Here is a 14,324-nt window from a genome sequence, read left to right on the forward strand (position 1 = left end):
AATGGTGCTGGGAAAATTGGATATCCATATGCAAACTGAACCCCTCTCATCATATTTACAAATCAATTCAAGATTGATTAAGACTTAAATGTAAGACCTAAAACTATAAAAATGCTAGAAGAAAACATATAGAAAACAGTTCAGGATATTGGTCTAGCCAAATGGGACTATATTAAATTTAAACATTTATGCACAGCAAAGTAAATAATCTACAGAGTGATAAGGTAATCTGTTGAATGGAAGAAAGTATCTGCAAACTATTCACCCAACAAGGGACTAATATCCAAAATGTACAAAAAATAAAATCTTATTAAAAAGTGGGCAAAGGACATGAATAGATACTTCTCAAAAGAAGACATGCAAATAGCCAAGGGGTATATAAAAAATTGCTCAACATCACTAAGCATTGGGAAAATGTAAATGAAAACCACAAGGAGATATCATCTTACTCCAGTTAGAATGCTATTATTAAAAAGACAAAAAATAACAGATGTTGGTAAGAATGCAGAGAAAAAGGAACCCTTATACACTGCTGGTGGGAATGTAAATTAAGTTAGTACAGCCACCATGGAAAACAGTATACAGTGGCAATTTCTTAAAAAACTGCAACTATTTTTCAAGGTGAGAAGTTTTCAAAAATCTAAAAATAGAACTAGAAGACATGAATAAATTCCTGGAAACATACAGTCTTCCAAATGATCCAGCAATTTCACTTCTGGCTACCTAAGCAAAGGAAAAGAAGTCAGCATTTTCAAAGGGATACCTGAACTCATATGTTCATGTGACACTATTCACAATAGCAGAGATATAGTATCAACCTAAGTGTCTGTCAGTAGATGGAAGGGTAAAGAAAATGTGCTGTATTTACATAACGCAATACTATTTGGCCATAAAAAATAATGAAATCATGTCATTTGCAGCAACATGGATGAAACTGAAGGTCGTTATGTTAAGTGATACAATTCAAGCCCAGAAAGACAAATCCCACATGTTTTACTCATATGTAGGAGCTAAAAAAACTTGATCCTATAGAGATAGATAACAGCATGATAGATGCTGAAGGGTGGGAAGGTGTGAGGGTGGGAGGGGGAAATGAAGAAAGGGAGGTGAATGGGTAGGAACTCACAGTTAGATAGAAGAAATAAGTTCTAATGTTCCATAGCAGACTAGGGTGACTATAGTTAGCAACAACATATTGTATATTTCGAAGGAGCTAAAAGGAACTTGAAATGTTACTCAACACATAGAAATGATAAATACTCAAGGTGATGAATACCCCAAATAACCTGACTTGATCATTACACATTCTATGCATGTAAAAAACATTCATATGTACCCCAGAAATATGTAAAACACTATGTATCAATAAAAGAAAAAATTAAAAAAGATAATAACAAGTGTTGATGAAAATGTGAAGAAATTGGACCCTTATATACTGCTCATGGGATTGTCAATGGTGGAGCCACTTTGGAAAACAACCTGTCACTTCCTCAAATGGCTCAATAGGTGCAATATGATCCAAAAATTCTACTTCTAGATATATTCCCAAGAGAAATGAAAACATGTGTCCACACAAAAACTTGCTCACGAATGTTCACAGCAGTATTATTCATAATAAAAATGGAAACAACTCAAATGTCCATCAACTGATGAATGAATAGATAAAATGTAGTATATCTATACATCAGAATACTGTTCAGCAATAATAAGAGTTTTAATTATATGCTATTAATATAATACTGACGAATCTGCTAAGTGAAAGAAGCCAATCACAAAGGATCATGTCCTGCATGATTCCATTGTATGAAATGTATAGAATATAGAGACAGAAAGTAGATTAGGGGTTGCCTAGGGCTGGGGAATTAATTGGGGGGATTGGGAGGCGATAGCTACTGGGTATGTGGTTTCTTTTTGGAGTAATGAGAATGTTCAAAAATTGATTGTGGTGATGGATGCAAACTCTGTGAATGTACTAAAGCCATGGAATTGTATACTTTCAATAGGTGAATTGTATGGTATATAAATTATACCTCAATAAAGCTGTTTAAAATGTTCCAAAAAAGGGTGGAAACAGCCAGTCAAGGATCACCAAAGAAAGACTGTAACATGAAAGATAAAAACTAACAGCAAATAAAGAAAAATAATAACTCAGAGGACATCGATACAATTCAGTAAGAAGAATAAAGCTTCAGGAAAAAACCCTAAATTATCCTCAGAAAGATAAAAGGAAGCATTATTCCATCTTTGAGATAGGAATAAATAAAATGATATGGAAAGGGGCATTTTAGTGAACAGGACAGTGCTCCTGTAAATTAAAACTATGAGTGACATAAATAATTCAACAAATGGGTCAGAAAGTTAAGTTGAGGAAATTTCCCAGAATGTCAAATCAAATGACAAAGACAAAAAATAGAATAGAAAGTATAAGAGAATAAAGAATCAAATGAGGGGTTCCATCATCTAATTAGATGTTCCAGTAAAAAATATAATGTCCAGAGAAAATACAAGCTAGGAAATTGCCAAAGTCACACAACAAATTTTCCCAGATATGAAGGACATAAGTTTCGAGGTTAAAGATCCCACTAAGTAGCCATTACAAGAAACAAGAGAAGATCCACACTTAAGTATATTATTTAGAAACTTTAGAAGATCTTAAAAGTTCTGAAGGTGGAAAAAGCAGGTCATCACAAAGACTTGGGAATCAGGTTCACATAAATTCTTCAAAAGCAACATTGGGGGTCAGAAGATAATGAATCACTTCCTTCCAAATGCTGAGAGAAAAATTTGTTCCCAGCCATGGGACTGTTCCCAGCCTTAGAACTATCCCCAGACAAACAAATCCAAGTGTGAGAACTGAATAAAGAAATTTTCACTCAGGCATAAAAAAAAATTCACCTCCATTGTCTCTCTTTGTATTTATGTGAAGAAAAAATTTTAAAAAATAAAAATAAAAACTTCACCTCCAATGCATTCACAAGAAACTAACAGAAAATGTGTTCCACCAAAAAAAGGGACTAACTTAAGACAAGGAAAGTTATGGGATCCTATCGCTTCAGGATAGGAGTTCGAGACCAGCCTGGCCAACCTGGCGAAACCCCGTCTTTACTAAAAACACAAAAATTAGTTAGGTATGGTGATGTACACCTGTAATACCAGCTACTCAGGAGGCTGAGGCATGACAATTGCTTGAACCTAAGAGGTGGAGGTTGCAGTGAGCCAAGACTGTGGTACTGCACTCCAACCTAGGTGACTGCACTCCAGCCTAGGTGACAGAGAAGGTCTCTGTCTAAAAATAAAAAAAAGAAAGAAAGTTATGGGATCCACAAAACAGAGAATGTGACATGGAATAAAGGCAATAGGAATGCCTAAGATAGTGGGATGGGAGATCCCAGGACCAGAGCTGTAAAACAGGCCCACAGAACAACTAGTCCAGATTGGAGAGGTAAGGTGGGCAGCTCATGGGAACATCGCAAGGGAGAAAGAGAAACTAGCTGACCAGATGTGTTAGGCCAGGTTATCATTGCTCTGACAAAAGTTAGGGGGAAGAATCAGTGATAAGTACATAGAAAATTAACGAATGATAGTTATACAGAAAACTAAGCAATTTTTAACTCCAGGAAAAACAAATGACCAAAAAAAATGGTGATTGTAGTACACTACATGGCTTGGTTCTGAACAATAGTTACACAGTCATCCTAATGCCAACAAGAAATCTGATACAAAGAAAAATTGTGATTTAACTAAACAGGAGGATGGAGCAGATGGGAGCATGCATGTACTTGCAAGAGAGAAGGGCAATGAAGCTAAATCCTTATCTTTCAAAGTAGGAACACAATAGATAATTCCAGTAATGTAATTAAGAAATAGTAGAATAAGCATATAGTTTAGAATATGAAGGTACAGACCAAAAAAGAAAGTCTAAAAGAGATGACTATGTTGGCCTCAAAATCTAAAAGTCTGATCACGTGTTATATTGGACAAGGTGTGGGGGACACACACACTCTGATATACTGCTAGAGGAAGTACAGACATATCCTCAACTAGCAAAATGTTATAAATACACATACCCCTAGAGCTTGCAATTCCCTTTTACTGCTTTAACTTATGATGTGCTTGCAGCATAGGGAAGAAACAGGAATAGGGATTGCACTGCAGCAGCATTTGAACAGCAAGAGAACAACCTAAATGCTCATCCCTGGGGACCCAGTTAAGTAAATTATGGTAGATCCCTATCCTTATAATGAAGGACTATGAGCTGGGAAGTGGGAGATGGGGAGAGGGAGGAAACTCAAGAGATCTTCAAGGTACAGAAAAGTCTGTATTAAAAGAAAATTAGGTCAATGATGTAATGGCATGTTATTAGCTGAATCCAAAGTCGGTAAGAGTTCTAAAATTACACTGAGGTTGGACACAGTGGTTCATGCCTGTAATCCCAGAACTTTGGGAAGCCAAGGCAGGAGGATTCCTGGAGCCCAGGAGTTCAAGATCAGCCTGGGGAATATAGTGAGACCCTGTCTCTACAAAAACTAAAAAGTTAGGTAGGTGTGGTGGCACAGGCCTGTAGTCCCAGGTACTTGGGAGGCTGAGGTGGGAGGATCACCTGAGCCGCTGCAGTGAGCTGTGACTGCACAACTGCATGACAGCCTGGGTGACAGAGTGAGACCCTATCTTAAAAATAAATAAACACTAAAAATAAAATAAAATTACACGGAAACTTTGGAGGAAAAAAAAGTAAATGGGGAGAATATATATACTTGTTTATGCATAAACTATCTCTGGAGGAAGAGGTAGGTAGGAGGGAAACATTTCACTGTCTACAGTTTTAGATTTTTAAATCACATCAAATGTTATTTTTTGGAATATATTGTTTTTTTCAAAATAAATTTTTAGAAGAAGAAAAAGCAAAGCAGTTGCCTTTGGAGAGTGGGACTTGGGGTGGGGAGGGTGAAGCAGAGGACTGATTCTTTTTATTTTAAGTGCTGTGGTTCTACTTCACTCTCAAAACTCTGTCCAGGTATAACTTTGATAGAATTTTTTAAAATTACAATTAAACAAAAGCAGAGCCTAAGAAAGGGAGCAGAGTCTGTGGTAACAAGGAGCAGAAAAGGTACATGGGAAGCAGATGTATTTACAGCTTTTGGGCAGGGCTGGAAGGCAGGCATGAGCCTTCGGAACAGAGTCTTGAAAAGGGAGGAAATAATAAAAGCTGTCCCCTGTCAACTGAGCTTACAGCAGTGACGGCGGTGCCCTCTCTAAGTCACGTGGCACTGAGCCGTGATAGGTATTAAGGGCCTTGAGTGAGCATTGAGACTTGCCTGAAGATCCCTCTGACAGTTCTTTATGAGTGAGCCTCTTGTGCCGACCCCACAGCTGCCCGCCATCCCTCCAAGCATGCTGTTCTTATTGTCTGGCGCATTGTAGTGATAGGCCAAGGACCACATTCATCTCTTTAATCATATCTAAAGATGATCTACGGACTGGGGATATGAGAGAGAGGGCATTTTCCAGAACACTGGATGAGGTGGGAAATACTGCGTTTTAATAGCCCTGAAACCAGGCCTGCATGTCTGTTTCCACTGGGTCCCCAAAGGCAGAGCTAGAGAGGGTGTCTCATGTGGCAGAGACACAAAATCAGCCCAGATCCTGTTTATTCCCTTCTGAAGAGCTTCCTTGGCTCCAGATCTCTGATATAAGCCTAAAGTGAAGACTATGTGTGCAGGCCTCTGTCTAATATGGCACCCCAGGAGTAAATTCTTTTGTTCCGTATGATGCTTAACTGGATTTGACAGCTGTCTCGCTATTCAGACTTACAGGGAATTCTGGGTTCACTCCATTCACCCTGTTTGTCCATTCAACAACTATGTATAGAGACACTCTGTATGTCAGGCTTAGGAAAAATGGGGCCAAGTTGGTCTAACCTGACTGCAGACCTGAGGCAGTAGAAAACTGCGCTAGGAACTATGGGAATTAGTGATTGGCCACATGCTGACTAGCATAAGGCTCACTAAGATCAAAAGTTGCACATGGGAGCCTCACAGACATACTTTGCTGGTTTACTGAGTATTTTTTAAAAAGTTGAGTTAGCTGCCACTTAAACACTGGAAGATTTCACATCAAAACACAGATGCCTTGCTTCTCTTGAAAACCAGAAGATCTGGCATGCATGAGTCCTTTTCCCTGCCTGACAACAGCTGGGGCTGAGGAGAGCTTTTGGTGGTCTCTCTTACTCCCTGCAGCCTTCCCTGGCCTGCTGCACTCTCTCACATCACTCATCTGGTCCAAGGAGGTGGTCAAGTTTTTACCCCAGCCTTAGATAGAGCTCGGTGTTAAAATGGACTCTTGTACAGTAATCCCATTAAGTTCAAAATTCTTTGGAGATTTACCACCAGAACTGACATACAAATTATGCTTTAGGATTAAGAAAAGTAAATCCTTATACTGTTTTCTTCTTGGCCTTGAGACAGGTACAGATGAGGTTTGTGTAAGGACATAAGAACCAACACAGTCCTCAGTTCCTGCTGTCTGCCTTCCCCTTGGCTGCGGTTAGCACAAGTCTGGTTATAGCCAGACCAGTGGGTCTTAACCTTGGCTGCACATCAGAAGCACCCGCAGAGCTAATCTTTCAAACTCCCAGACCACAGCCCACAACAATTAAAGCTCAGAATCTCGGGGTGGGGGAACCCTGGTTGAGTCCTTTTTAAACTCCTCAGGTGATTTCAATGTATGGCCAAGGTGGGCCTCTTGCCCAGGTTGGGGACTGAATGGTAGGAGCACCTCACTAGCATGGACATGTGGCATCTTCTGTCCCGACTACAGTCCACTTCCACCTCCCTGCCTGACTTCCCTCCTGGGATTTGATGCTTTCTGGCAGAGGAGGAACTTCAGACCTCTGTCTGGTAAATGCACTTGCATCTACTGCTCTAACATAAGCCAGTCTTGGGTTTTACCTTCTGTGCTCATAGCATAATTTTCCCTTTTAGAGGGGCTGCCTCTTAAAGAGGGGGGAGGACCTTCCCACCAGCTCCTCATGTCTTAACACTTTGGCAGCTAAAGAAAGGCATGTGTCCCAGGAACATTCATGGCGGTCTGAATGACTACATGGGGAGGCAGGGGAGCGGGCTGTTTTAATAATCCATGTCTCACTCAGTCCCCCAGCCCCAAGCCCGCTCCCACTCTGCCATACAGCCTCCTTGATTCCCCTAAGGGGATGCAGTAATTGATGATTAGCATTCCAAAGCTTGGCTTACATCCTGCTAGCCCGTCATATTTAATTACATTTTAACTATATTCGTCTTCAATAATAGCATGAACATAATTTAGATAATTATCTCTCTCGCTCTTATTCTCTGACTCTGTCTCACTTAGAGCTTCTTGCAACAAAAATCGCTTTCTCGGCTCAAACACATAAACAGACTCTGGGGCCAAGTGCTTTTCTTTCTCCTGCAGCAGCAGCTGTGCTAGAAACGCAATCGTTTTGAGTATCATGCAGAAAAAAAGCGAATTTGTGTTTCTTCCTGTCTCTGTATTCATGTTTGTACACAAGCGGTAGGGGGGAGAGGGGGAGAGAGAGAGAGAGAGAGAGAGAGAGAGAAGGAGAGTGTGTGTGTGTGTGTGTGTGTGTGTCTGCATCTAGGAAAGAGCTTTTGTGTAGTACAGAAACAGGGGATACCTAGTCAATCAAATTAATGTCTATAAAGTACCCTCTTGGTTTGGCATTTCATTCTTACAAGGTTTAATGGTTTCGCTCCCAAATTTAAACTCTATTCAAACAGTTCTAAATGTCTAGTAAGTCTTTTGAAGAGATGTGTTCTTTCCAATAGAGTTTCTGTCATGCTTGGATCTTATAATTAATGTCCTTTACCCTTGTCTATTATCTGCCTTCTCCAAGAGACCATCAGGTATGAGAGAGAAACTGGGACTTTAGGGAGAGTGTCTTGAACACACTGCTACACATTACCAGGAGTCCCAGGCCCTCCTGAACGCCAAGTGGGTCACACACATCTGATTTCCTCAGCCTTACAGCTCCCCTCCCCTTCCCCATTCTGGGCAAAAGGTATTCCTCAGAGCCTTTGTTGGTTTTCCTAGAGCAGCTGGTCACTGTAGCTGAGCTCTTTAGGTATAAACATTTTTATGTTGCAAAGTTCAGGTCTTTGAGAAGATTCTAAACAAATAAGGGAATAAGAAATGGGTTAATAAATAGCTATTATTCAAGCTAACCTTGCTCAAAGTTTGGGGACCCAGAGCCTAAAATAACAAATCAATTAATATGATACAGTGTAGAGATGGGAGGTTAGGGGTCTTTATCTCCAGATTATCCAGGTTTGGTCTATGTCCTTGGAGCTCTCAAAGGCTCCAATAAATATGGATTTTCTATAAAACATTCACTCTGGGCCGGGTTCAGTGGCTCATGCCTGTAATCCCAGCACTGTTGGAGGCCAAGGTGGGTGGATCACTTGAGGCCAGGAGCTTGAGACCAGACTGGCCAACCCTGTTTCTACTAAAAGCCTATTTCTACTAAAAAATACAAAAATTAGGGAGGGTGTGGTGGTTCATGCCTGTAAAATCCTAGCTACTCAGGAGGCTGAGGCACGAGAATTGCTTGAAGCTGGGAGGTGGAGGTTGCAGTGAGCTGAGATGACACTACTGCATTCCAGTCTGGGCGACAGAGTGAGACTGTCTCAAAAAAAAAAGTCACTCTGGTTCAAACTTGTCTGATGTTGAACAGGGCTACAGGGCTGTATTTGTGTAGTTAACAAATAAACTCTTGCTGTCACTTGCTTGGGAGGCCAAAATTCTTAGCTGTCCTTGGAAATAAACACTCAGAGCAGATTTCAGGACCTAGGCAGAGTGTCTTGGCCAACATTTTGCCACCACTGTGTTGAGCAAACACAGTGTGACTGGCCCATGGCTGGCTGATGTGGGGAAGGGAAATCAGCAATTTCCTGATTCTGGCAACTGTGTAGTAACCTGTCGGCCCACTAGAAAAATGATTATAGAAACCACTTACTGTGGTCCCAGGACAGGCTGTGGGGTCCTGTCCTTGGTGATGTTAAAGAGGGGCACAGAAGTGGCCCTCCCTTGGTGGTCAGGAGAACAGGAAAGCCTGGAACTCTTTCTGAGCAAGGGCTCTCCTTCCATGGTACAGGCTCTGCGCTAATCACTCCCATTCCTCAGTGATGGCTGCTGGGTAGAGTGACCTGGAAAAAACACTGGTCTGTGCCGAGGGGCCTCCCTGGGGCTGTGGTTTCACATGTGTGAAATTCCTATACAGAATAGGCTGGGTTACTCTGGGCCAGGCTGCGCTGGGGGACAGGAGGGTTGAGAAGGGGTGACACAGGACTACGGGACATGACCCTGCACAGGCTCCATAAACTTTGATTTGCTCCCTCTGGCTCAGAAGGTTGTTCCTACTTTTGACCTCTCAGTACGTAGCTTAGGAGCTTGGGAATTTTGCTGAAATTTGCCTGAAAAATAACAAAAACCAGGGTGTAAGTCTCCACTGAATGGCAATGGCAGAAGAGGCAGCAGCTCGGCCACACTCCCTGCCAGCAGTCATCTCTGGAGGCTGGCGACGGGAGGGAGAAACTTCAGTCAGCTGTTCCCCAGAGGATTTCCTGCCCCCAGGAAATACAATGCAACAAAGTTATGGATTTAATGACATCAGCGGGTCCTTTCAGCCTGTGAGCAAGGCAGGCTAGCTCTGAAAAGGCTGCTACCTCCAAGGAGACAGCTTCCTTCCCCTGGCTCTGTGTGTCTGTCCAATACCACCCCCTTCTCCCCTAGCAGCACACTCCCTCCCAGAGGCACCCTGGAAATGTGAGGACTAGGGATGGCAGGAGCCAATTTTCAAATGTTAAGAATTTGGCAATTTCATTTCCTAATGTTTTAAATACCAAAGGGATTTAGAACACAATGAGGACCAACTGGCTCTGAAATTTCAGGTGTTTTTTTTTAAGGCTGCTTTTGTGGAAATTAATGTCAAAAGCCCATGCAAAACAAAACCCAGCCCTGACCTATGACATCACACACAGCTAAGCAAGCCAGTGGCCTTCCAGAAGGATCACCAGACGCTCTCAGAATCAAACCTGATCAATTTCAAACCTAAAATGACACTAAACCCCTGTGGGCACTCCAGATCTGATGACATACCAAATTCATTCAGCACCTGACACTGGGGAGATATTCAGTAAAAACTTTAAAAATAGACTCTCCCTCTCCAGCCATTAAGGGGCTGATATTTGCAGCTGAACAGATAAGAAATTAGGGACACTGGAGAGAGCTTAAAAAAACCTCTGGAGTTAAAAAGAAAAAGTTTTTCTATGATGAAAACTATTGCTCTTTGTAATGGAGCCGCCCAAGATTAGCCTAGAGCTATTTAATGCTCTGGAATCTCTGAATATGAATTCTGTAATAAAAAAGGTGACAAGTCTTCGAGGCAGGCCCCATAAAGGCCCTTCCCAGGATCTGCATTAACTGTCACATTAAACACGATTAAAGCACTGCTTTCTGTGTGAACATTCAAGACAGTGAATGACCTGCAAGCCAATGTGAGGCAGTATGGCACGTAACAATCTTTCTTCTGGGGACACTTTCTGTCAGTAAAAAAGATGGATTTAAAAAAATCATTTTTCCCTCTTTTCAAACATTTTCTTGATTAAAACAAGTCACCACTAGCACTCTCTGGTGTTGATGACTTCTGGATCTGTCTGTGTGAGCCTAGACCTCCCTTAGGCTTACAAAAGGTGCATGTTCTCTCCAAGGCCCCTGGTTCCCCACTGGCTGGTTCCAAGTCACTTTCTGGCCCCTCTCCCAGATTCCTGCCATACACTGGCCTAGATGCAGGCAAGATGGGCTTTCTCTGAAAGCCTGCTTTTTCCTGTACATCTCAGTGCCCTTAGCCAGGCATGGTGGTGTGTGCCTGTAATCCCAGCTACTCAGGAGGCTGAGGCAGGAGAATTGCCTGAACCAGGAGGTGGAGGTTGCGGTGAGCTGAGATTGCACCATTTCACTCCAGCCTGGGTAACAAGAGCGAAACTCCGTCTCAATTAAAAAAAAAGAAAAAGGACATCCACTCAGAGACCGCATCCAAAAGTCACCAACTACAAAGACCACAAGTAGGTATAACCACTAAGATAGAAAGAAACCAGCACAAAAAGGATGAAAACACCAAAAACCAGAATGCCTCTCCTCCTCCAAAGGATCACAACTCATTACCAGCTAGGGATCAAAGATGGATGGAGAATGAATCTGATGACTTGACAGAAACAGGCTTCAGAAGGTGGGTAATAACAAACTTCTCAGAGCTAAAAGAACATGTGCTAACCCAATGCAAAGAGACTAAGAACCTAGAAAAAAGGTTAGATAAGACGCTAATGAGAATGAACAGCTTACAGAAGAATATAAACGATGTTATGGAGCTGAAAAACATAGCATGAGAACTTCATGAAGCATACACAAGTTTCAATAGCCAAATCGACCAAGCAGAATAAAGGATATCAGAGATTGAAGAACAACTCAATGAAATAAAATGAGGGGCAATAATAGAGAAAAAAGAGTGAAAAGAAATGAACAAAGCCCCCAAGAAATATGGGATTATGTGAAAAGACCTAATTTACGTTTGATAGGTGTACCTGAATGTGACAGAGAGAATGAATCCAAGCTGTAAAACACTCTTCAGGATATGATCCAGGAGAACTTCCCCAACCTAGCAAGTGAGGCCACCATTCAAGTCCAGGAAATACAGAGAACATCACAAAGATATTCCTCAAGAAGAGCAACCCCAAGGCACATAATCATCAGATTCACCAGGGTTGAAATGAAGTAAAAAATGCTAAGGGCACAGCCAGAGAGAAAGGTTGGGTTACCCACAAAGGGAAGCCCATCAGACTCACAGCAGATCTCTCTGCAGAAACCCTACGAGCCAGAAGAGAGTGGGGGCCAATATTCAACAACCTTAAAGAAAAGAATTTTCAACCTAGAATTTCATATCCAGCCAAACTAAGCTTCATGAGCAAAGGAGAAAGAAAAACCTTTATGGACAAGGAATTGCTGAGAGATTTCATCACCACCAGGCCTGCCTTACAAGAGCTCTTGAAAGAAGCACTAAACATAGAAAGGAACAACCAGTACCAGCCACTCCAAAAACGTACCAAATGGTCAAGAGCATCGACACAATGAAGAAAATGCATCAGCTAAGAGGCAAAACATCCAGCTACCATCAAAATGGCAGGATCAAATTCACACATAACAATATTAACTTTAAATGTAAATGGACTAAATACCCCAATCAAAAGACACAGATTGGCAAATTGGATAAAAAGTCAAAACCCATTGGTGTGCTGTATTCAGGAAACCCATCTCACATGCAAGGACACACATAGGCTCAAAATAAAGAGATGAAGGAAGATTTATCAAGCAAATGAAAGCAAAAAAAAGCAGGAGTTGCAATCCTAGTCTCTGATAAAATGGACTTTAAACCAACAAAGATCAAAAGAGACAAAGAAGGGCATTACATAATGGTAAAAGGATCAATGCATAAAGAAGAGCTAACTATCCTAAATATATATGCACCCAATACAGGAGCACCCAGATACATAAAGCAAGTTCTTCATGACCTACAAAGAGACTTAGACTTTCACACAATAATAGTGGGAGACTTTAACACCCCACTGTCAATATTAGACAGATCAATAGACAGAAAATTAGCAAGGATATCCAGGACTTGAACTCAGATCTGGACCAAGCAGACCTAATAGACATCTACAGAAATCTCCACCCCAAATCCACAGAATATACATTCTTCTCAGCACTGCATTGCACCTGTTCTAAAACTGCCCACATAATTGGAAGTAAAGCACTCCTCAGCAAATGCAAAAGAACGGAAATCATAACAGTCTCTCAGACCTTAGGGCAATCAAACTGGAACTCAGAATTAAGAAACTAACTCAGAACCACACAGCTTCATGGAAACTGAACAACTGGCTCCTGAATGTTGACTGGATAAACAATGAAATGAAGGCAGAAATAAAGATGTTCTTTGAAACTAACAAGAACAAAGACACAACATATCAGAATCTCTGGGACACATTTAAAGCAGTGTCTAGAGGGAAATTTATAGCAATAAATACCCACATGAGAAGGGAGGAAAGATCTAAAATCAACACTCTATCATCAAAATTGAAACAGCTAGAGGAGCAAGATCAAAAAAACTCAAAACCTAGCAGAAGACAAGAAATAACTAAGAACAGAGCAGAACTGAAGGAGATACAGACACAAAAAATCCTTCAAAAAAATCAATTAATCCAGGAGCGGGTTTTTTTGAAAAGATCAACAAAATAGACAGACCGCTAGCCAGATTAATAAAAAAGAAAAGGGAGAAGAATCAAATAGATACAATAATAAAGGATAAAGGGGATATCACCACGGATTCCACAGAAATACAAACTACAATCAGAGATTACTACAAACAACTCTATGCACATAAACCAGGAAACCTGGAAGAAATGGATAAATTCCTGGACACTTGCACCCTCCCAAGCCTAAACCAGGAAGAAGTTGAAACCTTGAATAGACCAATAACAAGGGCTGAAGTTGAGGCAGCAGTTAATAGCCTACCAACCAAAAACAGTCCAGGTCCAGATGGGTTCACAGCCAAATTCTACCAGCTGTACAAACAGGAGTTGGTACCATTCCTTCTGAAACTATTCCAAACAATCCAAAAAGAGGGAATCCTTCCCAAATCATTTTATGAGACCAACATTATCCTGATACCAAAACCTGGCAGAGACAAGAAAACTTCAGGCCAATATCCATGATGAACATAGATGCAAAAATCTTCAATAAAATACTGGCAAACTGATTGCAACAGCACATCAAAAATCCATCACGATCAAGTAGGCTTCATTTCAGGGATGCAAGGCTGGTTCAACATATGCAAGTCTGTAAATGTAATCCACCATATAAACAGAACCAAAGACAAAAACTACATGATTATTTCAATAGATGCAGAGAAGGCCTTCGACAAAATTCAACAACAGCACTTTATGCTAAAAACTCTCAATAAACTAGGTATCGAAGGAACATATCTCAAAATAAAAGCTATTTACAACAAACCCACAACCAATATCATATTAAATGGGCAAAAACTGGAAACATTCCCTTTGAAATCCGGCACTAGCTAAGGATGCCCTCTCTCACCACTCCTATTCAATACAGTATTGGAAGCTCTAGCCAGAGCAATTAGGCAAGAAAAAAAATAAAGGGTATTCAATTAGGAAAAGAGGAAATCAAATTGTCTCTATTCACAGACAACATAATTGTATATT

General features: G+C 41.0%; 1 protein-coding gene and 1 non-coding gene across 4 annotated transcripts in view; one reads left to right on the forward strand and one right to left on the reverse strand.

Annotated features, from left to right (window-relative positions):
• The window catches only part of BTBD9 (BTB domain containing 9), a 500,550-nt gene that overhangs the window by 64,282 nt on the left and 421,944 nt on the right, over window positions 1-14,324 (reverse strand). The window lies entirely within an intron of this gene.
• On the forward strand, window positions 4,336-4,408 carry LOC118153360 (small nucleolar RNA SNORD45). Its single transcript, XR_004742599.1, has one exon. It is a non-coding gene; the product is annotated as a small nucleolar RNA SNORD45 (small nucleolar RNA).

Source organism: Callithrix jacchus, chromosome 4, assembly GCF_049354715.1.
Source record: "Callithrix jacchus isolate 240 chromosome 4, calJac240_pri, whole genome shotgun sequence".
Lineage (NCBI taxonomy): Eukaryota > Metazoa > Chordata > Mammalia > Primates > Cebidae > Callithrix > Callithrix jacchus.